Genomic DNA, 22,083 nt, shown 5'->3' with positions numbered 1-22,083 from the left:
ATCCAAACCAGCATCTATCCACTTTCTTGAGGATCTGTGACACAGTGAAGTCCAATGGTGTACATCCAGACATATACAAACTGTTACTGTTCCCATTTTTATTGAGGGACAAGGCTGCTCAATGGCTTGAAGCCTTCCCACAAGGAAGCATCACTAGCTGGGAGGATCTAGTGAATAAGTTTCTAGCCAAGTTCTACCCACCTCAAAGGATCATCAGGCTCAAGACAGAGGTCCAAACCTTCACACAAATGGATGTAGAATCTCTCTATGAGGCATGGGAAAGATACAAGGCCCTGATTAGAAAATGCCCCCCCTGAAATGTTCAATGAATGGGACATCCTTCAAAACTTCTATGAAGGATTAACTCTGAAAGCTCAGGAAGCACTAGACCATTTAGCAGGAGGCTCATTGCAATTAATGAAGACAGTAGAGAAAGCCCAAAACCTCATTGATATGGTGGTAAATAATTAATACTTCTTTGCTTATCAAAGGCAATGCCAACCAGCTCAAAGAAAGGGAGTGTGGAGTTGGAAGGAGTGGATACTATCCTAGCTCAACACAAGGTGATGCAGCAGCAAATCCAGCAACAATTTATGCAGATGGCCGAGAGGATTGATAGCTTACAAGTTGCATTAGTGAATGTCACCAATCAACCACTAACTGGGTGGGGACAAAATGAGGAAAATGGTGAAGATCAGCAGCAAGAACAAGTGAACTACATGCACAACCAAGGATCCAGCCAGAATGAATTTCATGGAGATACATACAATCCCTCTTGGAAGAACCATCCAAATCTAAGATGGGGAGATAACCACACTCAAAACCAACAGCCCTGGCAGAAAAATTCAACCCAAAACAACTCAAAAAACACAACCTACACAAACAACCACAACTAGCAAAATACTAACCCCAATCCATATAGAGAACCTCAAAACAACTACCCCAATTCTAGCTATTATCCACCCAATAACCCAACCACTAACCAAAACACCTATCAGCCACCTTCAACACCCCATAACCAGCCATAAATACCACAAGACACTCAAAGAATCTCAAACTTAGAGATACTGATGGAAAAGATGATGAAGCATCAGGAAATGACAAGCAAGAATCATGAAGCTTCAATGAGAAACTTAGAAAGGCAGATTGGATAACTGTCTAAGAAAACAGTGATTGAAAAGCCAACAAGCTCACTCCCAAGTGATACCATTCCAAATCCTAAAGAAGAATACAAAGCTATTCAATTAAGGAGTGGAAGAACCTTGGTGGACAACAAGAAACCTGTGGACAATAACAAGATCATCAGCAAGCATAATGAGGCTAACAACAAGGAAGAGATGACAGTAAGCAAGCAAGATCAAGAGAAGCTTAAAGAGGAAGATGACCTACCACAAAATTCAAGAAAAATGAAGCAAATAATGGAGGAACCATCTCAAGGAAAGAAGCAGGTGGAGAAGACTTTCACACCTCCTCTGTCATATCCTCAAAGGGTCAAAAAAGAAACCAAGGAATAACATTTTCCCAAATTCCTTGAAGTCTTCAAGAAGCTGGAAATAAACATTCCCCTGGCTGAAGCATTAGAGCAGATGCCTCTATATGCTAAATTCTTGAAAGATCTTATCAACAAAAAGAGAAACTGGCATAAGAAGGAAACCATTATGCTCACTGAAGAATGTAGTGCTGTGATCCAAAGAGGTATCCTACCAAAGCTCAAAGATCCAGGGAGCTTTGTGGTTTCATGCACCATAGGCAAGATGACGTTAGAAAAAGCTCTCTGTGATCTAGGTGCTAGCATCAACTTGATGCCCCTCTCAATGATGAGAAAGCTTGCCATAGAAGAAATCAAACCTACCAGGATGTCATTGGTGATGCCGGATAGATCAATCAAGACACCCAATGGAGTTGTAGAAAATCTATTGGTGAAAGTTGGAGAGTTTATCTTCCCTGTAGACTTTGTGATCCTGGACACAGAAGAGGAAGGAAACAACTCAATTATCCTGGGAAGGCCATTTCTAGCTACAGCAAGAGCTGTTATCGATGTAGAAAAGGGAGAAATGATCTTCAGGGTGCACAATGAGGAAATGGTCATCAATGTTTTCAAATCAATGCAACATCCCACTGAGCAAAAGAACTATATGAAGGTGGATATGATAGAAAGTCTGGTAGAAGAAATGTTAAAAGCCAATTGTCATGAGCAACATGAGGAAGAAGTGGAGGAGGAGTTACTGGAAGATAACAACCTGGAGGAACAAGGAGAGGAAGTGGTAGAGATCTCCATTGAAGACAAGGAAAAGGAGAAGCCAAAATAGGAGTTGAAGCCTCTCCCCCCTCACCTCAAATACGTGTTTCTTAGAGAAGCAGAGGCCCTGCCGGTGATCATAAACTCCTCCTTGAACATGGAAGAAGAAACAAAGTTGATTGAAGTGTTAAAAGCTCACAAGACAGCCTTGGGTTGGACAATTGAGGATATCAAAGGCATCAGCCCTGCCATTTGTATGCATAAAATTCTATTGGAAGAAGAGTCAAAACCTGTAGTTCAACCCCAAAGAAGGCTCAACCCAGCCATGAAAGAGGTGGTTCAAAAAGAAGTCATGAAGCTATGGAATGCTGGGATAATCTTTCCAATCTCTGACAGCCCATGTGTGAGTCCGGTTCAAGTTATACCAAAAAAGGGAGGAATGACAGTCATCACCAATGAGAAGAATGAGTTAATCCCCACCAGGACAGTGACTGGATAGAGGATGTGCATAGATTATAGAAGATTGAATGATGCTACAAGAAAAGATCACTTTCCTCTCCCATTCATTGACCAAATGCTGGAAAGATTGGCTGGGCATGCCTATTACTGCTTCTTGGATGGGTACTCTGGATACAATCAAATAGTGGTGGATCCCAAGGATCAAGAAAAGACTTCCTTCACCTATCCATTTGGAGTTTTTGCTTACAGAAGGATGCCCTTTGGTTTGTGCAATGCCCCTGCCACCTTTCAAAGGTGTATGCTTTCTATTTTCTCTGATATGGTGGAAAAGTTTTTAAAAGTTTTTATGGATTTAACACTTGCTTGCATCATTTAACTCTTGTTTTGAAAAGATGCCAAAAAACTAACCTAGTATTGAACTGGGAGAAATGCCATTTCATGGTTCCTGAAGGGATAGTTCTTGGGCATAAAGTGTCAAACAAAGGTATAGAAGTTGATAAAGCTAAAATAAAAATCATTGAAAAGCTTCCTATACCTGTTAATGTGAAAGCAGTAAGGAGTTTTCTTGGGCATGCTAGTTTTTACAGGAGGTTCATCAAAGATTTTTCAAAAATAGCAAAACCATTGAGCAATTTACTAATGATTGATAGCCCTTTTATCTTTGATGACAGTTGCAAGCATGCCTTTGAAACTTTAAAGAGAAAACTCATTACAGCACCAATTATCACACCCCCTGATTGGAAATTACCTTTTGAATTTATGTGTGATGCAAGTAACTTTGCAATTGGTGCTGTGTTGGGGCAAAAGAGAGACAAGTTGCACCATGTCATATATTATGCTAGCAAGGTGTTAAATGAAGCACAGAAAAATTATACCACCACTGAGAAAGAGCTTTTGGCAATTGTATATATATTTGATAAATTTAGACAACACTTGATTGGTTCAAAGGTTATAGTGTATACTGACCATGCTGCTCTCAGGTATCTAATGTCTAAACAAGATTCAAAGCCAAGGCTTATTAGGTGGGTGCTGCTGCTACAAGAATTCGACATTGAAGTGAGAAATCGAAAGGGGAGTGAGAATAAAGTAGCAGATCATTTGTCAATAGTGCCACAAGAGGCCAATCAAGATACAATACAGCAAGTGAATGAAAAATTCCCTGATGAGCATCTTTTCCAAGTTCAGCAAGCACCTTGGTTTGCTAACATAGTAAACTACAAGGTGGGAAGGAAGGTACCTCAAGAATTTTCCAAGCAACAAGTGAAAAAGCTACTCAATGAAGCAAGGAAGTTTTTGTGGGATGAACCATTTTTGTTCAAAAGATGTCCGGATGGAATGATTAGGAGGTGTGTCCTTGAAACTGAGATGAGAGACATATTGTGGCACTGTCATGGTTCAGCCTATGGTGGACACTTTGGATCAGAGAGTACAGCTGCTAAAATACTGCAGAGTAGATTTTATTGGCCAACCATCTTCAAGGATGCTAGAGAGTTTGTCCACCAATGTAATGAATGCCAAAGAGCTGGAGGATTGACAAGAAGGAATGAAATGCCTCAAAACTACATTTTAGAAGTGGAGTTATTTGATCTTTGGGGCATTGATTTCATGGGCCCGTTTCCTCCTTCTTACTCTTTCAAATACATTTTGGTAGCAGTAGAGTATGTCTCAAAGTAGGTGGAAGCAATAGCCACAACCACATGTGATGCACAAATTGTCCTTCAATTCCTGAAGAAGCACATTTTCACTAGATATGGAGTGCCTAAGGGACTTGTCAGTGATGGTGGCAGTCATTTCTGCAACAAACAGATGGAGAAACTACTTCATAAATATGGAGTAATGCATAAAGTAGCCACACCTTATCACCCACAGACCAATGGCCAAGCAGAACTTGCAAATAGGGAGTTGAAAAGGATTTTAGAGAAGACTGTGGGAGCCACCAGAATAGATTGGGCCAGACAGCTAGAAGATGCACTCTGGGCATATAGGACAGCATTCAAAACTCCTATTGGAAAGTCTCCTTTTCAGCTGTTATATGAAAAATCTTGTCACCTCCCTGTAGAGCTTGAGCATAAAGCTTTCTGGGCCACTAAACTCATCAACCTTGATTCTCAAGCAGCAGGAGAGAAGAGGCTACTGCAACTAAATGAGTTGGATGAGTTTAGACTAGAAGCCTATGAAAATGCCAAGATATACAAGGAAAAAGCTAAGAGGTGGCATGACAAGAAGATCTCAAGGAAGGAGTTCAAACCAGGACAGCAAGTACTCTTATATAACTCCAGGCTCAAAGTCTTTCCTGGCAAGCTCAAATCCAAATGGACTGGTCCTTACTTGGTGACAAAAGTTTTCCCTTATGGAAGCCTTGAATTGCTAGATGAAGCAACAAACAGCCATTTCACAGCAAACGGTCACACGACAAAGCACTACTTGGGAGGCCAATGGGACAAAAAAGAGGAAGTTCAGAACCTGAGCTGAGAAAAATGAAGAATGTCAAGCTAGTGACATTAAAAGAGCACTTGTTGGGAGGCAACCCAACTAGAGGTAGTTTTCTTTTCCAACTATTTCAATAAATAGGTTGAGTAGTCTTATCTGTATTGCAAGGAGCTAAGTTTGGTGTTGCACACCAAAATAATTCAAGGGAGAATGAAGAATGCTAAGTTTGGTGTTCCACCAAAATCTCATTTGAAAATGCATTTTCACCTTCTGCATTATTAGTTGCTAGCTCCAAGCAATCAGAAAAACTACTCAGCCATTGTTTTTTTTCTAGTTTTTAAATTTATGACCTTCAGTAAAGGCAAAAGGTTTCATATATATATATGTGTGTGTGTGTGTGTGTGTGTGTGTGTGTGTGTGTGTGTGTGTGTGTGTGTGTGTGTGGTTGATTGGTTGCATAAGAAACATTGGCAAGAAACTAAGTTTGGTGTTCACACACCAAAAATAAGTTCAAAAGCATACAAGCAAATCTTGCATACTAACCAGTTGCCTAAGGGCTTGAGAAACAAGCAACTTTTAAAGATTATGCAGGAAAATATTCAACCTGTGGAGGGAGTCTGCATCATTGGCCAAAGGAAATACAACAAAGAGAAATAATGATGACAGAAGGAAAAGCTGAGAGACATTCCCAACAGGTTGTATTGACACTTAATCCTTGTTGCTTTGAAGTATTTTAACTTGGGATTCCTATATGTCTTGCTGAAGTGTTCAATTAGGTGCAAGTGTAAATGTTTGCTAAAAATGCTAGCCTGCATTATGCTAGTCATAACTCATTTGCTTGAATTTTGTTTTTTTTCCCTTCTGCATAAATAAAAGAAAAATATTTGAAACAAGAAAGTGATTGTCCAATGTTGTAGAAACTAGAATAAAATTCAGTGGTGGTACTTGTTTGATTTAATGATTAGCTCAAATAACAAAAGCTGCATAATAACATGTTCTTTGAAGTGTGAATTAGTTTACTGCTATAAAGTCTATTATCAATGAATACCCTTTGAGAATGAAACGAAATAAGAAAGAAAAAGAAAAAGAAAAGCCAAGAATTGGCAAAGAAACAAACAATAAGGATAGACACCAATAGCTTGGACCCTAGGATATATGGCTGTGGTATTTTTGTACTAGGATATGCTTGGACAAGTAGGTTCTAAGGAACATTTTAAAACTTGGCCACTTGGATTAACTAATCTAGGATTGCCAACTAAAAGTCCACTATCAAGAGCAACCTAGTTACAAAGCATTTAGTGATCCAAAGAGATACTGGGCATCAATGTTCCTAGGAAGAAATTGTGAGCCATGTGTCTGGAGTGAAGAAATATTGAGCAAAATTTAGCCAAAAGGCTGCTGCAACATTTGCCACCAAGCCTTCATTAAAAAATAAGCTTTCTAAGCAAAGGAAAGAAAGAAAAAGCCAAGAGGGATCAATCAAAAGTAAGGCATTATAGCAGCAACTCTAGTGAACCTTTGAGGAAACATTTCTTATCAATCAGCAAAGTAATAAGTGAGCTGCATTTGTCTGCATAAAACCCCATGAATCAAGTTCAATTATCTGCTAAATAAGGACATGTATGCTTCTCTATTTCATTTCATTTTCTCTTATGTTTAGTGCTTGCCTGGGGACAAGCAAGATTTAAGTTTGGTGTTGTGATGACAAGTCATCTTATGTTAACTTTTCAAGCATTTTTCACTTGTTTCATTAGGTTTTATGTACTTTCTTGCATTATAAGTAAGTGATTTGGAGTGGATTTGCATGGTTATGTCAATTCAATCAACCATCATTCATTTGGCACAAAATCACATGGTTTAAGCTATAATTAGTTGGTTTTTGAATGATTTAGAAATTTTGTGAATTTGGTGATACTTTGATTGTTTGTTTTGATTATTTGTAGGTGAAGAAATGATAAAAAAAGGAAAAAGGAACCTTAGAACACGCTTTAGACCTTAGGCCACGCTTTGGAAAGCGTGACCCAAGGCACAAAAGCGTCACGCACCAAAGGAGCAAAGGCCAACCAAGGCCATATCACTCAAAGATTGAGCGCTGCGCTCTCTAATTGAGCACACAAACCAAGTGCCCAGCACCAAAGTAACAAGGCCAAAGAAGCAAAGGCATGGCGCTACGTTATGTGTTCCACCTGAGCGCTACAAGAACCAAAGAAAGCAAGGGCGCTCCGTTAACTATTTCACCTTTTTCGTGGCCTCCCCAAAAGGAAAATCAAGGCGCGACAATTGCTAGTGAAGGAGCCAGGAATCAAACCGTGCACATAAGGGAACCAAGAGAAGCGCTACTACAAAGGAATTGCTGGCACAAATGCAACCACCAGGGCTCGAAATGAGGAAGGAGGCAAACAACAAAGGGGCGCTACGTTAGAAGCACAAACTGAGTGCTACTCTTCACAAAGAAAATTGGCAAAATGAACTCACCAAGGCTCGAAAGAGGGAGCCTCACCTTGCGCACAAAGGGCGCTACGTGCACTCACTCAACGTAGCACCATGAACAATTGAGCTATGCACAAGCCTGGGACCAAGAAAATTGAGCGCTACGTTGTTGCATTTAACTGAGCGCTTCCCTGGGAGGTGTCCCTGGTTCCATTTTTCAAGCAAAGGCCAAATTGGATCCAATTCTTCACCAAATGAAAAATTCCACTCCAAAATTCTAAAATCAAAATTAGAAAGTGTATAAATAGGACTTAGTTTGATTTAGGGAGGACCTTCTTTTGAATTTTTAGTTTTACCTTTTGCTCAATTTTAATTTTAGCTAAATTTTAGTTTTAATTTTGAATTGGGGAATTGAGATTGAGATCTGTGTTCTCTTTCTCTTTGTTTTTACTCCTGCATTTCTTAATTTCTGTTTATAAATTTTGGATTGAGATTGAAAAAGTTCTGTTTCAATTCTTGATCTGAAATTCATCTTTGTTCTTCTTCTGCATAATTCTAACTTCATTTGCTGTTTTAAATTTCCTTCTTCTGCAACTTTAGCTTTTCTGTTTTAGATATTGAATTGAGATTGAAGAGCTTCATTGATTCAAATTCTGAGAATCATCTTCCACTCTTCCTCTCAATTGATCTGAGGATTGGGTTTTAATCTTTTCTGCTATTTTAAATTTCATTTTCCTTTGCAATTGTTTTCTGTTTGATCAAGGAAGGAATTGAGATCTAGATCTACTTTCTAGTCTCATTGATCCCCCGAGATCTCAAATTTCTCTTTTAGACTTCACAATTGAGCTAAGTTTACTTTCTATTTAGATTTCCTGCAACTTATTTCATCTTCTATTTCTCTGATTAATTTCTCTTTACATTCTCTTGTTGAATTCTGAATCCCAGCTCTCACATCCCTTTACTATTCAAGCAATTTACATTTCTTGCATTTTAATCACCATCTATTTACATTTCTTGCAATCTAAGTTTCAGTTATTTACATTACTTGCACTTTAAGTTTCAGCTCTTTTACTTTCTTGCACTTTAAGTTTCATGCAATTTACTCTTCTGCACTTTACTTTTCTGACAATTTCCCCTCTCCCTTTTATTTTCATGCAATTTAGCTTCTAATATTTAAGTTTCACCCAAATCATCAACTGTTTGCTTAACTAAATTCAACACCTAACTAAAATTGCTCAATCCACCAATTCCTGTGGGATCGACCTCACTCATGTGAGTAATTACTACTTGATGCGACCCGGTACACTTGCCGGTGAGTTTTGGTGTTGGAATCCATTTTCAACCCATCAAGTTTTTGCAAAAACTTGATGGGTTGGAAATCAGATTCCACACCAAAACTCACCGGTAAGTGTACTGGGTCACTGACGTGGCGAAAATTGGTGAGTTAAGAATTGTTATAAGATATGCGTTGCAAGTATAGTTCTCAACCAACCAGAAATCCGCTTATCAATTTAAAAGGATTTCACAGAAATTAAAGTTAAAATACTGAGAGTATGAATCCCAGGTCGTCTCCTAACGAGTTGCAGGAAAGTGTGCTATTTTATTAATCAGATGGTTTTCAAAAAGATTTGAGTTGAATGACAGGAAATTAAATCAGAGAATTAATGTAATTTAAATAAAAGCCTTGACTGGGAGTAGATTAGTTGGAAGCCCTATTCTTGTTGCAGTACTTTCAAGATTAATTGATAATTGGGTTTGTTCTGTTTAGTTATCCCTTACTAGGTAAGGGAAAGTCAAACAAGTTGGAATGTTGTTTCTATTCACAAGTCCCAATCCGCTTACTTGGAAGGACTGACGTTAGTGACTAGAGAGCAAACCAATAATAAACCCAATTACAATTTCCCCCTTGAGCACTCCAACTCAAGGGTTCCTTTCAATCAACTCCCCATCAAGTTAGGGAACTACTCGCTCATTGTGAATGTGGAATTCATAACATAGGAAAGGGAATTAAAGGAAGACATGATAAATAAAACCTCAAAAGAATTAATTAAAAATAAAAATAACTCTTGTATTGATAAATTCTAAAATAATCCAACAGTAAGATTGAAATAAATTAAAGGACATGGAAGGGTAAAGCCAAGTAAAGAAAACGAACTAGAATGACGAAGTCTTGATGAGGTAACAACTCTTCTCAATATCCCAATGCAAAAAGCAACTAAAAATCCTAAGAACTATGAATGTGTAGAGAGAAAACCTAGAGGAGAGGAAAACTATATCTGAAAAACTAAAACTATGTGGAATGAATGTTGTTGTTGGTTTCTGCATGTTCCCTGGCTCTAGTCTGCTTTTCTGGGCCGAAAACTGGGTCGAAACAGGGCCCAAAATCGCCCCCAGCGATTCTGCAGATTATGCAGATCGCGCACATCACGCGATCGCGTCATTCATGCGGACGAGTCATTCGGCGTTTTGCTTCTCCACGTGGGCGCGTCGTCCACGCCTCCGCATCGCTTGTGCTATTCCATCCGCGCAGTCGCGTGAGCCATGCAGCCGCGTCAATGCGATTTTCTCTCTTTCGCGCAGTCGCGTGATCAATGCGGTCGCGTCACTTCTCGCTGGTCATCTCCTCAATTTCTTGTGTTCCTTCCATTTTTGCAAGCTTCCTTTCCAATCTCCAACTCATTTGTGCCCTATAAAGCCTGAAACACTTAACACACAGATCACAGCATCGAATGGAATAAAGGAAAATTAAAATACGTAATCAAAAGTCTCTAGGAAGTAAGTTTTCAATCGTGTAATAATTTTAGGAAGGAAATATAAATGCATGCTGATTATATGAATAAGTGGGTAAAGATCATGATAAAACCACACAATTAAACACAATATAAACCATAAAATAGTGGTTTATCAACCTCCCCACACTTAAACATTAGCATGTCCTCATGCTTAGTTGAAGGAGATAATATGAATGAGTAGGAACATGTAGAACTCATGTAATGCAATGCAACCTATATATGTGAATGCAACTATATGATTCTTGTCTACTTGATCAAAAGTAAATAAGCTCTTCAAAACAGTTACAAACCAAATTCCACTAACTCAATTCTTATACAGTAAGAACAGATAAAATGCAAGAAGATAGCTCATAAAAGCAGAGAACATAGGAATTCAAGCATGGAATCCTCACTGATGATGTATGTACACTCTAGTCTCTCTAGTGTATAGGGTCATCACTCTATCCTTCTCTAATCATGCTTTCTAATTTTTGTTCTTCTCCTGACCAGTCAACAACATTTAATATACCAATGCAAACGTCATGAGGTCTTTTCAAGGTTGTAATGGGGCCAAGGTAAGGGTAAGGATACATATATGGCTAAGTAAGCTTATAACTTGAATCTTTAATTAACCCAAGCTTTAACATAACCTATATATATTATATATGACTTCAGAATTCATACCTAGCTACCCAGAAATCTCCTTCACATTCCATACTCATGTTTCAACTTTTTATTTTAATTTTATCATACATGCATTGATCTTTGAATTCTTAACTCAGCATTGGGGTAATTTTGTCCCCTTATTTAATTATTGAATATGTTTGGATTTTTTTTTCATAAACATAAAAACATAAAAATAACATAGCTTATCAATGCACATAGATTTTTAATTCTTATAGTTTCACATGAGTAGGTACCCAAATTTCCATTATATTATCATGACACATTCCCTTATTATCTTTTGTTTCCACAATTTCCCATACTTGATTGACTCACACAATTCTATCTTAAGCTAACCAAAGATTCAATTTGGGATATATAATTGTTTTTCCGCTTAAGGCTAGTAATGTGGTAAAATATAGAACAAATGGGATTTAAAGGCTCAAAGTGGCTAACAAAGGTAATTGAGAAGGTAGGCTTAATTTGGATAAGTGGGCTAAACAAATAATGGCCTCAATCATATGCAAACATATAAATATAATAAACATTGGACATATAGGATGAAACAAAATATAGATTACAATCATAGAGAAGTAAACACACAAGAATAAAATAATTATGGTTAAATAATGTAACCATTCATAAAGGCTCAATTCTCACAGGTTGTGTGTTCTTTAGCTCAAAAATCATGTTCCAAATACAACTTCAAGCAAATTTAACATAAAAGTTTTAATTAAAATTAGTAAAATTTTGTTCCAAAGATAGGGTCTTAGAAGAAACTTATTGTCTTTTTAATCAAGCAAAACATGCATGCAACTAATCTATTACTATGCAATTTATCCTATTCTACAAAAGAAAAATCTAACTAAATATCCTAATTTATTGGTGTTTAGGGAAGAGAAATTACCTCCAGAAGTCAGGTACTGACCGACCTCCCCACACTTAAGGCTTTGCACCATCCTCGGTGCCATCTGTCAGGAACAAAGGTGGGCTGGTAGCAGTATCTCCATAGTCGGGGCCATCATGGCTCCCTGTGCTGGTAAAGGAAGTGGAGTCCGAGGTGTCTGAGTCCTTGAATTTTCCCAAAACCAGCTCCTTGAGGTATGTGAATCGGCGCTTGTTATGGCGCTCTCTCATCTTAGCTTTCTGTTCCTGCCGATCCAACCTTGCAAGTATCTGCTGGAGCAGTTGGTCTGTAGTAGGTGCTTGTGGTGTTGAAGAAGGAATATCTTCAACTGGTTCAGTAGGCTGGCTGATAGTGGCGGCTGGAGGTCTGATATATTTCCCATTAGGGACGTATTGATCATCCCGTGGAAGTATGGCTTTGGTGTCCCCAGCTCTGTAGGAGACTCTGGCTGTTGAGACAAGATTTAAGACCAGGGCAGGGAAAGGTAAGTTGCCCGCAATTTGTATGTGTCCCATGGCATTCCGGATATGTCTAGGTAGATTCAGAGGTTGGTCTGTAAGGATGCACCATAGAAGAACGGCCATGTCCGCAGTGAAGGATGATTCGTGAGTGCTCGGAAAGACGTAATGGGACATGATCTGTGCCCATACGCGAGCCTCCATGGTAAGTGCTGAAGCCGATATTCCCTTAGGGCGGGTGCGATGGTATCCGTAGATCCAACAACTGCCAGGTAGTGCGATAACTCTGAGAACGGTGTCCCAGTCAAAGTAGTATATCTGGCGCTTGAGTGCGGCTTCTTGAAAGGCGTCTAATTCTTCTGGAACAGGAGGAAGACCTAGAGCTTTTTGAATGGCCTCTTCTGTAATGGGGACTTGCTTTTGGCGGATGTAGACAGACTGCAGGGTTGGTAGGTAGAAGTTGGAGTAGAACTCGACTACCCAAGAAAGATTGACCTGCCTTGGCTGTCTCTGTAGGAAATCCCATTGTCTTCGTGCAATCTGCGACTCAACAAATGTAGCAATGTGGTTTGGGAGGAGAAGAAGGTATTCGTTGTTGTAACTCCTGTCTGCCAGGATGGGGAACATCTGCTCACAGTAGCGATTGGGGAATCGCGCAGTGTCCTTTGCTGGGAAGGCTCTTTCTTTACCAACAACTTTTATAATCCTCTTAATTTTCTTTGTTGAGGGCTTAACCGTAGTTAAAGAGGGTTCTGCCACTAATGCTCTTTTTGTTCCTCTTCTTGCTGGTTGTTTGGGAGTAGCTTTCTCCTTTCCTTTTTTGGTGGTCATCCTGAAAAAGGAAAGAGAAAGTAAATTAAATTCAAAGAGATAGAGCAAGGAAGAGGGTGGGAAAAATGGTAATCAATGCACAATAAAGAAGAACGACGTTAACACATGGTCATGACTACATGTGAAAAGTTCATCAATGAAAATATAGCAAGTGCATGTGGGGACAATTAAATGCAAGGGGTTTATTGGCATGCAGGCAAAGACATGAGTAGCATAGATCAAGCATTCAATGTCCAAGTGAGATTACCAAGTCTTTCAAACTAACAATTTGTTTGTAATAACAATTATATTAAATTAATAAAATATAAAAAGGGTTTTGTGAAAAGCAAGCATTGAAAAGTAGAATAAAGTAGAAAAAAAATGCTTAATGCCATATGGGCCTTTTCACAAACACATAGCATGCATGATAGTTAAGTTATTGAAAGCATGAATTTGAACATGCAAGCATCCCTTAAAAAAGTAATATATAATTGTCAAACAAATTTATAACAATCCACAAGCATATAATGACTCACATAAATTTATAACACCAAAAAGAAAGGAAAAAGAAAATATGAATAGTGAAGGTAAAATGAAAAGAAAAGAAGATAACATATAAAAATAAGAAGAATAAGAGAAAAGTAAGGAGGGAAGGAGAAAAGGAAAAACCTTGTTAATGGGGGTGAGAGAGAGAGAGTGTAAAAAGTGAGAAAGAAGGACGAATGGGGGAAGGGAAGAAAAAGAAATAAGGAGGGAAAAGAGAGAATAGGATTTGGGTAGAAAAATATAAGATAATTGGCAAATCAGGAAAACTGTGCGGCGCAATCAACGCGGTCGCGTGAGGCAAGCGATCGCACGACTTGCGCTTAAACTTATTGACGCGGTCACGTCAGTCACGCAGTCGCGTGACCCGTTTTAGGCTAATGGCGCGAGGGCAGCCTCGCGCTCGCACAACTCTCTGTTCAAAATCATATTAGTGCCAAATTTTGGGTGACACGATCGCGTGGGGTATGCAATCGTGTGAGTGGGCTTTTAGAAGGATATGACACGGTCGCGTCGCTCACGCTGTCACGTGGGAAGGATTATGCGCTCAGCACCAATCCAGCACCACTCTAGCACAATTTTCGGTCGTGCACCCTTGTTACGTTGAAATCCAGGTCACGCGGCCGCGTGGGGCATGCGGTCGCGTTGGAGGCCAGTATTCCCACTCGACGCGGACGCGTCGGCAATGCGGTCGCGTGAGGCAGTTTGTGCCATTGGCACGCCTCCAGCCACGCTCCTGCGTGACTCTCTGTTCGTTTATTATTTTCTCCTATCTCCTTGCGACGCGGACGCGTCAATGATGCGGTCGCGTCGCGTAACTTTTTTTTTTTTGAGGGTATGTAAATGCAGATGCACGAAATGTACTAATAAGGAGAAGAGTTATTGAATAAGAAAATTAAAAATAAAGAAGAGAACGATCATACCATGGTGGGTTGTCTCCCACCTAGCACTTTGCTTTAACGTTCGTAAGTTGGACGCTCCACTAGCTCAGTCTTCGGCTATGTGGAGATCTTCCAAGAGGAAGTTCTCGAGCTCCTTGTTTTTCTTCAGCTACTCGCCATGGTACAGCTTTAAACGATGCCTGACGTTAAGATTTTTGCTAGTAAAGAATTTATAAAAATAGTCGTGTTGTAGATATAGTATCTAAACCAACAGAAATCCCTTCGTACAAACGTTTTGGTTGTCACAAGTAACAAACCCCTTTAAAATTGATAACCGAGTATTTAAACCTCGGGTCGTCTTCTCAAGGAATTGCAGGGAGGTATGTTCTTATTATTGGTTATGAGTTTGTAAATTGGGGGGTTTTTAATGTATAAGATAAAAAGCGAGAATAGTAAATGGCAAAAAAGTAAATTGTATTAAATTAAATAGATAATAAAACTTTTGGCAAGGTATGAAAACTGGAAGTCCTATCTTCCTTATCAATTGTAATGAGAATTGGATTTTTCTCCCACTTTGTTAACCTCTAACTATGAAGGTAAGTTAAGTGGATGAATTAATTCTGATTCCTCAAGTCCTAGTCTTTCCTTGGGAAAAGTTAGAGTTATTGGAACCTGAATTAATTCTTGAAGAATTCCAATTTTCAATTAACAATGAGTTTGATAACTCAAGAGTCTCCAATGATTTAACCAAAGCCAAAAGGAAAAATTCAAATTATTTATATCATAAATAAAAGAGAGAACAATCATAATCTGAAATACCTCAATTAGCACTAATAAAGATATCAAATGTAACATGGAAGAGTTCATAAATTAAATTAGAAAAATAAATAAAAGGAACATTGAACTTGTGATGAAGAAGAAATAATCCTAAATCCTAAAACTAAATCCTAAGAGAGAGGAGAGAACCTCTCTCTCTAAAAACTACATCTACTCCTAAAATTGTGAATTGTGAGAGCTTTTTCGATGAATGGATGCATTCCCCCACTTTATAGCCTCTAATCTGTGTTTTCTGGGCCGCAAACTGGGTCGGAAACAGCCTAGAATTTGCTGGTTGCGAATTCAAACACGCTGATTTTTTGTCACTGCGACGCGTCCACGTTGATCATGCGACCGCGTCGTCTAGAGTCAGGGCAATGATAAACCCATATTTTATGATATATTTTGTGCTTAATTTGAGTGAATTATTCAATCCTTCACCCACTTATTCATATTAATTGCATGGTTTTACTTTCCCTTCCTTATTATGTGATGCATGTGAAAAACATGTTTCCTAAGCTTTAAAATTAATTATTTTAATTACCTTTATTTCCATTCGATGCCGTGATTAGTGTGTTGAGTAGTTTCAGATTTTCTAAGGCAGAATGACTTAACGGATGGAAAAGGAAACATACAAAAATGAAAGGAAAGCACAAAACGGAGCTTCTGAAGAAACTGGTATCCACGCGATCACATGGACGAAGCGATCGCGTGCCAAGCGCGAATCAGCAGCGACGCGGCTGCATGACTGACGCGACCGCGCGCCTTAAACAGAACGCACATGACGCGGTCGCATGACTGACGCGACCGCGTGGCAAGGAAATGCTCCGAATGATGCGACCGCGTGACCCACGCGGACGCGTGATAGAGGCCACGCACCAGAAATTGCAGAAAACGCTCATAGCGAATTATGAAGTCCTTTTTGGCCCAGATCCAAGTCCAGAAGGCATAGACCAGAGGTTATAAAGTGAGGGAACGCATCCATTCAGAGAGAGCTCGCTAATTTTCACTTTCCATGATTTAGATTTAGTTTGAGAGAGGTTCTCTCCTCTCTCTCTCACTTAGGATTAGGATTAGGATTTAGGACTTCTCTTAGTTTTTAAGAGTGACTCTCTATCCAGGTTTAATATTTATTTTAATGCTTTTATTCGTACCTATAAATGTTGCCAACTTGACTTATGAACCCTTTCCATGTTATGATTTGAATTAATGATTATTTGAGGTATTTCAGTTATTGATTGCTTTCTCCTTAATCTGTGTTACCATTGCTTTCCATCGAAGGACATTTTTATTCCAACAATTTTACTTTTCCCTTTTTGGTCTTGGTTAAGAAATCAGTAACTCAACATTATTAAACTCAGCATAATTGATAATCGTTATCTTGCTAATTGAACTGAACTTCAATAATCCCAACTTTTTCTTAGGAAATAAATAGGATTCGAAGGTCAAACTAATTAGTCCCTTGACTTTCCTTTACTTTAGTAAAGGTTAACTAAGTGGAATTTAGATTCAACTTTCATTATTGTTGAGAGAGATAACTAAGTTGGACTTCCAATTTCTCTTACCTTGCCAAAAGTTGCTTTATAGTATTTATTTATTTGAATTGCCATTTAAATTATTTGTCATATCTACTCTTCACTCTCAACCCCGATTTTACAACCTCCATAACCAATAATAAGAACATACTTTCCTGCAGTTCCTTGAGAAGACGACCCGAGGTTTGAATACTCGGTTAACAATTTTAAAAGGGGTTTGTTACTTGTGACACCCAAAAACGTTTGTACGAAGGGATTTCTGTCGGTTTAGAGACTATATCTACAATGCGACTGTTTTTATGAACTTCTTTACTGGCAAAAATCCTAACGTCAAAATGGCGCCGTTGCCGGGGAACTACTAACGTGTGCCTTATTATTGGTTATTGTAAATATTTTTCTTTTGCTTGTTTATTTATTTTTGTTTTTCCTTTTCATCTTTATTTGCTACCATGAATTCTCACCCCTCTCGCTTTGAGTTTGGTTCTAACTTTGTTGAAGGAAATAGAAGTTATAGCAGGAATATGCATCAAGGTCAGACCAATCAAGGATGGATGGAGCCAAGAGGATCTAATCAACCCTTTAGGTAGCAACACCCTCCGAGATATCCTGGACAAAGACCATTCTACCATGCATACCCAGCTGAAAGATATGGTGGACAACCTTGTAACTATCAACAAGCCCCACCCGTGCATATAAACCATCCTTTCAACATAACCTCGAACCACCACATTCACAAGCTTCTCTTCACCATTCGCCACCATATGATCCTTCCTTACCCCAGTACCAATCCAATCACTCCCAGTCACCACCACTTTCCTTTGTATCATGTCCAAGTCCAGCAACCCGAGAAACAGAGGTTCGCATAACGGAAATAGTAAATAAATTTCAAACAACCATTCGACAACTGGAGCAAGTAGTAATTCAATGGGTTTCTAGACGCTCAAATACAAAAGGATCAGCCACAGCCCCATGTGAACAGTCTAACAAAGAGCGTAACATAAAGGAGATACCAGAAACTCCAGTGGACAAGACAGAGAACGAATTCGTACTAGAACAAGTAGAAGAAGCTGTCATTGTTCAAGAAGAAGAGTTGGTTGAAGATCTAGGAGATGCTGAACCTCCATGGGAATCCAGAACTGAGGAGAACTCCGTCAAGGACGCTACAGTTGATGCTAAGGAGGATATTGTACAATCTCCATGGAAAGTTGTTTATGACAAATCAGATGGAATAACCCAGGACATAAATTCCCTTGATAATGATAGTCACAAGTCAAATTCTCTTAGTAATGAACTTGCATCCGCAAGTGAATTCTCTGAGATCGAAGAATCTTCCCTAAGTGAATATGAAGATGATGCGGAGGTAAATTTCTCTCAACCTCCAATCTATGACTCAAGTGATGAAGAAGACATAGAAGACTTTGACCAGGACACAGATACAATTGTAGAACCTTGCAAGGAAGTGGAGAAATTCACAGAAGAGCACAAGGGAGTAGAACTTACAGAACCACCAGAAATACCTACCCCAAGGCCATTGCCACCTAATACAAGCTTCAAGTGGGTACAATCATTAACCTTTAACTTTGCTTATTCACTTGAATATGGTTTACTTGAAACAGATGGCCAGCTTAGAGCTCTTTGCGGCTTTAAGAGTAAGAGGGAAATGGCTCGTACTCAGAGCTGGTGCACAAGGTTCAATAAGGTTCCACGCTTCACCTCGAAGTACACGGATTGGTATCATGCTCAATTGCATGGAACACGGAGAACGTTTGGTCACCATGGTGAGATTCTACTCTTTAAACCGCCCAGATGGAAATATGTAGATCAAGACGGAGGCGGATTTAATAGCAAAGCTTGGGATCCTGGAATCTATTCTGACATTCGACACTCCCGGAGCCTGAAAATTTGTCTGAAGCTGCTCAGAAGCTTTACATGCCTAGTTTGGGACCCCGGAGGCTATTGGCACTCCAAGCACCGGTGGAGATTTTTGGACGAATTTAAACATAAGCCGCCATAACAGGAAGCTCCTACAATGTCCAACTTAAGGACTTTAACTAAAAGTGCTAGGTGGGAGACAACCCACCATGGTATGATCGTTCCTTTTGCAATTTTGATTTTATTTCATTTTGTTTGTTTTTGAATTTTATTTTTATTTTATTGAACCTGGAATCATGCATAGCATTCACATTAAGCATTGCATCCTGCATTCAGTTAAAAAAAAAAGGGGGGGATGCATGACGCGACCGCATGCCCCATGCGATCGCGTCATACTGCGAATACACTACCGACGCGACCGCGTCATCCACGCGGCCGCGTGCCTTAGAGATCGGCGTCAAAAATCCTAACGTCAAAATGGCACAACATCCAGAGAGTTAGGCTGGAATCGTGCGGCCCTTGTGCGTTTTGCACAAATTGGCCCATGCGATTGCATGCCCCATGCGATCGCGTCACTTGCACAAAACCAATCCCACGCGACCGCATGAGCGACGCGATCGCGTTGCATGGATTGCACAACACCCTAGGACGAGACAGAGAGTTGCGCTGAAACGGTGCTGGAGTCGTGCGTTTAGCACAATGTCCAGCGACGCGATCGCGCGTCCCATGCGACCGCGTCATCCCCTCTTCCACCCCTTTCATGCGATCGCGCGACCCACACGATTGCGTCACCCCCTCTCCTACCCCTCTCACACGATCGTGCGACTGGACGTTAGCTTCCAACGCAACTGGAACCGTGTCATTTAGACCTCTGTAGCTAATGTTATAGCCGTTTGAGTGCAAAGAGGTCAGGCTGGACAACTTAGCAATTTCCCCAACTTCTTGTATTCCTTCCAATTTTGCATGCTTCCTTTCCATCCTCTGAGCCATTCCTGCCCTATAATCTCTGAAATCACTTAATACACATATCAAGACATCTAATGGTAATAAGAAAGGATTTAAACATAGGGAACTTAAGGCCAAAGAAGCATGTTTTCAATCAAAGCACATAATTAGGAAGGCAAATGTAAAACCATGTAAATAGTATGAATAAGTGGGCAAAGAGTTGATAAAAACCACTCAATTGAGCACAAGATAAACCATAAAATAGTGGTTTATCAATGTCCATTAACTTTGATAAGTTCAGAGCTTGAAGGATGGCTTAGGTGATAAACTCCGTACGGTTCAGCCTTCTCTACTCTGTATGGACCTTCCCATCCTGATCTCAACTTGCCCGGCATGAGCCCCAGTCGAGATTTGTAAAGGAGGACTAAATCCCCAGGTTGGAACTCTTTCCTCCTGATGTGCTGATCATGTACAGCCTTCATCTTCTCCTTGTATAGTCTTGAGTTCTCATAAGCTTCCAGGCGAAGGCTTTTCAATTCTTGCAGTTGCAATTTCTTTTCAACTCCGGCTTTCTCAATTCCCATGTTGCACTCCTTTACTGCTCAGAAGGCTTTGTGCTCTACTTCAACAGGGAGATGACAAGCTTTTTCATAAACTAAGTGGAAAGGACTCATCCCAATGGGTGCTTTGTATGCTGTTCTGTATGCCCAGAGTGCATCTTGTAGCCTGGTGCTCCAGTCTCTTCTATGAGGTTTGACTATCTTCTGCAAGATACGCTTTATTTCTCTGTTTGACACCTCGGCTTGCCCATTAGTCTGAGGGTGGTATGCTGTTGCAACCTTATGAATTATCCCATGCTTCTTCATTAATCCGGTTAGTCTCCTGTTACAAAAATGGGTGCCTTGATTGCTCACGATTGCTCGTGGTGATCCAAAGCGACAAATAATGTGGTTTCTCACAAAGAAAACAACAGTGTTAGCATCATCAGTGTGGGTAGGAATTGCTTCCACCCATTTGGAAACATAATCTACAGCTAACAATATATAAAAATAACCATTAGAATTTGGAAATGGACCATGAAGTCAATGCCCCAAACATAAAAAATTTCACAGAAAAGCATAATTTGTTGAGGCATCTCATCCCTCCTGGATATATTACCAAATTTCTGACATGGGAAACAAGATCTACAAAATTCAGCAGCGTCTCTAAAAAGAGTAGGCCACCAAAATCCACAGTCTAAGATTTTTCTAGCAGTTCTTTGAGGGCCAAAATGTCCTCCACTCTCAGATGAGTGACAGGCCTCTAAGATGGACTGGAATTCTGATTGAGGCACATACCGTCTAATTACCTGGTCAGTGCCACATCTCCATAAATATGGGTCATCCCATATATAAAATTTAGACTCGCTTTTCAGCTTGTCTCTTTGATGCTTAGAAAAGTTTGGAGGAAAGGTGCGGCTAACTAGATAATTAGCTACAGGTGCATACCAAGGGACTATCTCAGATATTGCTTGTAGGTTATCAAATGGGAAATTATCAGCTATAGGAGTGGAGTCATCTGTGATATGCTCAAGGCGACTCAAGTGGTCGGCCACTAAATTCTGGTTACCACTCCTGTCCTTAATTTCCAAATCAAATTCTTGTAATAGCAGTATCCAACGTATAAGCCTTGGTTTGGACTCCTTCTTAGCTAATAAATACTTTAGAGCTGCGTGGTCTGAATATACTATTACTTTAGTACCAAGTAAATAGGCTCGGAATTTATCCAGAGCAAAAACAATAGCAAGAAGCTCTTTCTCAGTAGTAGCGTAATTGGACTGAGCGGCATCTAAAGTTTTAGATGCATAAGCAATAACAAAAGGATCCTTACCTTCACGCTGAGCTAGTGCTGCTCCTAGGCATGGTTGGAAGCATCACACATTATTTCAAATGGTTGGCTCCAGTCTGGTCCTCTCACAATTGGAGCTTGAGTCAGGGCGGTCTTCAGCTTATCAAATGCTTGTTTGCAATTTTCACTGAACTCGAACTCAATATCTTTCTGTAGTAGTCTGGATAAGGGAAGTGATACCTTACTAAAGTCCTTAATGAATCTCCTGTAGAAACCTGCATGGCCAAGAAACGAACGGACTTCCCTCACAGAAGAGGGGTAAGGTAAACTAGAAATGACATCCACCTTTGCTGGATCTACAGAAATGCCGGTATTAGACACAACATGTCCTAATACAATACCTTGTTTTACCATAAAGTGACATTTCTCAAAATTTAATACAAAGTTTGTACTGACACATCTATCTAATACTCTAGATAATCCATCCAAGCAAAGGC

The sequence above is a fragment of the Arachis hypogaea genome, chromosome 20, assembly GCF_003086295.3.
Source record: "Arachis hypogaea cultivar Tifrunner chromosome 20, arahy.Tifrunner.gnm2.J5K5, whole genome shotgun sequence".
Taxonomy (NCBI): Eukaryota; Viridiplantae; Streptophyta; class Magnoliopsida; order Fabales; family Fabaceae; genus Arachis; species Arachis hypogaea.
Note: the sequence above shows the minus strand (reverse complement) of the source record.